Source organism: Mus musculus, chromosome 3, assembly GCF_000001635.26.
Source record: "Mus musculus strain C57BL/6J chromosome 3, GRCm38.p6 C57BL/6J".
NCBI classification, from domain to species: domain Eukaryota; kingdom Metazoa; phylum Chordata; class Mammalia; order Rodentia; family Muridae; genus Mus; species Mus musculus.
The window spans coordinates 89,160,954-89,164,794 of record NC_000069.6 but is presented as its reverse complement, the minus strand read 5'-3'; positions in this window follow the sequence as shown (position 1 = coordinate 89,164,794).

The following is a 3,841-nucleotide window of genomic DNA, read 5'->3' as shown; positions in this document are numbered from 1 at the left end:
ACGCACGTCCTGCGTCACTTCCCAGCCTCTGATGGGCTCCGCCCCCCGACACCGGGCCCTTCGGGCCAGTGAGCCGCTTCCCCTGCGCCTTCCAGAGTTAGAGAAGCGGTGGGTGCGCCTCTTGGTTCGGGTCTCGAGGCGCTCGGAGCTTGTCACGTGTTTGTTGAGTCTCTAGGTCTTTTTATCCTTTCCCATGACACCTTCCTCTTGCTCTTCACCAGAAGACAATTTGTGGCTTATTTAATATTGGCTGTTTTAAAGGATTGTTAGTTATTTACATTGTATCGCTATTGAGCAAACGACTCCAGTGAGGTTTTGTGAAGTCTGGTTCTTCAAACAAAACTTGAAAATATATACCCTCCTGCTTCCGAACGCCAGCAAAGAAAGGTTCCCTCTTTGTTCTGCACAAAAGTATTTCATGTTTGGGGCAGGTGCACAGACATAGAGGAAGGAGAATCGGACGCCGTTGTGTTTTAACTAATCTGTATTAAGTATAAATTTACCGAATCATCTTCCTTTCTTTTTAGATTTACCTTAAATTATTTTTGTTTCTGTAGAAGGGTATGTGCATTTCAGTTCAGGTTTTCATGAGGCCTGAAGAAGGGGCCAGTCAGATCCTCTGGAGCTGAAGTTACAGGCAATTGAGGGCTTACCATTGTGGATGCTGGATCTGCCAGAAGATTGCACTCTTAACCACGGAACCATCTATCTCTCCAGCTTCAGTTTACTAAATAGTACAAAAGAAGAAGGAGAAGAAGAAGAAAACGAAAAGGAAGAAGCAGCAGCTAAACATGGTGGTTCATGCTCATAATCTCAGCTCTTAGACGACTGAGGCAGGATTATTTGGAGGAGCTCAAGGCCCGCATGGGCTGCAGTGTGAGACTGTTTCAAAATCAAACCAGCTCAGGATGTGGCTTAGTTGGTGGAGTACTTGCCTTTTGCCCAGAATGCCCTGGCAAGAGAGCCATACATACAACCTATACACGTAACCAATCCCAGGACATAGGAGGTGAAGGCAGGAGGATCCAGGTTATTTCTTCCTTCCTTCCTTTTTTTTTTTTTTTTTTTTTTTTTTTTTTTACTTCAGTTTTTTGAGACAGGGTTTCTCTGTGTAGCTCTGGTTGTCCTGGAACTCACTCTATAGACCAGGCTGGCCTTGAACTCAGAAATCCACCTGCCTCTGCCTCCCAAGTGCTGGGATTAAAGGCGTGCGCCACCACTGCTGGGAAATCAAGGTTATTTTTGCTATATAATGAATTTAAAGCCAGCCTGAGTACACTGATAACCTGTCTCAAAAACAAAGGTTTGGTTTTGTTTTATCTTTTGTTTTGTTTTTTGTTCTTGTTGTTGTTGTTGAGGGGCTGGAGAGATAAGTTAGCAGTTATGAGCACTGGTTGCTCCTCCAAAGGACCTGTATTAGTTCCCAACCAACCCCCACATGGTGACTCATGTGCCCTGTGACTCCAGTTTCAGGCCATTCAACATTCTTCTAGTATCCTCAGGCATTTCATGCATGTAGTGTACAGACATACATGCAAGCCAAAATATTCAATGCACATAAGAAAATACAAATAAATAAATGTTTTTTAAAAAAAAAGGAGAAAAACAACACTATTTGAAGGTCCTAGGAAGGGGCTGGAGAGATGGCTCGGCTCAGCTGTTAAAAGCACTAATTGCTCTTCCAGAGATCCTAAGTTCAATTCCCAGCAACCAGATGGTGGCTCACAACCATCTGTAAAGGGATGTGATACCCTGTTCTGGTATGTCTAAAGACAGCTACAGTCATATACCTAAAATAAATAAATAATTCTTAAAAAGAAAAAAAAATAAAGGTACTGGGTAATTGTCAGAAAGGACAATTGGAAGGGAAATAAAAATAACCCTCAGTTAATAAATATATTAAAGTTAAGGAAAATAAGAGTGAAACTGGGTGAATAGTCAAATGGAGACTAGACTGGTTAGCAAGAAATAGTTTAGAAATTCCTTGTGTTAAAAAGAGATCCAGGTTTCTGAGTTTGAGGCCAGCCTGGTCTACAAAGTGAGTTCCAGGACAGCCAGGGCTACAGAGAAACCCTGTCTCGAAAAAAAAACCAAAAGGAAGAGAGAGAGAGAGAGAGAGAGAGAGAGAGGAGAGAGAGAGAGAGGAGAGAGAGAGAGAGGAGAGAGAGAGAATCGATGAATCTATCCAGGGGGGCTAGAGAGATGGCTCAGTGGTTAAGAGCACTGACTGCTCTTCCAGAAGTCCTGAGTTCAATTCCCAGCAACCACATGGTGGCTCACAACCATCTGTAATGGGATCTGACGCCCTCTTCTGGTGTGTCTGAAGACAGCTACAGTAAATAAATCTTTAAAAAGTCAAAACAAGCCGGGCTTGGTGGCGCACACCTTTTTTTTTTTTTTTGAGACAGGGTTTCTCTATATAGCCCTGGCTGTCCCAGAACTCACTTTGTAGACCAGGCTGGCCTTGAACTCAGAAATCCGCCTGCCTCTGCCTCCCGAGTGCTGGGATTAAAGGCGTGGCCACCACGCCCGGCATCTCTTTGTATTTTATTGACAAGAATTTTAGGATTAAGGAGGTGTGATTTTAGCAGTGGTGGCACACACCTTTAATCCCAGCACTCGGGAGGCAGAGGCAGGCAAGTGAATTTCTGAGTTCCGGGGCCAGCCTGGTCTACAGAGTGAGTTCCAGGACAGCTAGGACTACACAGAGAAACCCTGTCTTGAAAAAAACCAAAAACCAAAAAAAAAAAAAAAAAAAAAAAAAGTCAAAACAAAACAGGGAAACTAAAACAAAAACAGCAGAACTACGCAGTCCATCACCTGCAGCTTGTGTAATTACTCAGGGCTGGAGAGAGAGCTCAGGGGTCAAGAGCACTGGCTGCTCTCCTAGAGTGAACCAAGTTCAAGTCCCAGCAACCACATGTGGCTTATAACTCTCTCTAACTCCAGTTCCGGGGCCTCTAGTGCCCTCTTCTCACCTCTGCAGGCACCAGGCACACACACATGGTTCATAGAACAGACATAGGAACAAACCCCTCAGACAGATAAAGTAAACAAATACAATTTATAAGTAATTGAAAGTTGCTGAGACTAAGTTCAAATTTTTAGTGATTGGTAAGTTTCACTAAGGAGCTTAAATGTATTTCTTTTTTCTTTCTTTCTTTCTCTCTTTCTTTCTTTCTTTCTTTCTTTCTTTCTTTCTTTCTTTCTTTCTCTTTTTTATTTTATGTATAATATAAAACCAGAAGAGGGCATCAGATCTCATTACAGATGGTTGTGAGCCATCATGTGGTTGCTGGGAATTGAACTCAGGACCTCTGGAAGAGCAGTCAGTGCTCTTAACCACTGAGCCATCTCTCCAGCCCTTAAATGTATTTCTAAAATGGAGACACTTGGAAGGACTTTAAGAAAACTGAACAGTGTCATGTGGATGTAGAAAGTGTACTTGGAGACTGAAACATGAATTTGTCTAGGAGAATTTGGTGAAGACTTCTTTTTTTCTTTTGAGACAGTCTCTTTATGTATCCCTGGTTGTCTTAGCACTTACAATATAGCCCAGGCTGGTGTCAAATTCACAGAGATCCACTTGCTTCTGCCTTCCAAGTACTGGGATTAAAAGACTGCAACACCAAGTCCAGCAGACTTTGAAAATTATTAAAAACTTCTGAGACCAGGTAGAGTGGCACACATTTGTAATCCCAGTGCTTGAAATTCAGAGGAAGATCAGAAGTTCAAGACCAGCCTGAGCTACAGCCCATGTCAAAAACAAAATGTAAACTTCTTGAAATAATTTAGTTGGAGATTATGACGGTTTATCTCAGGCAGTGGCTGTAAGAAGAGG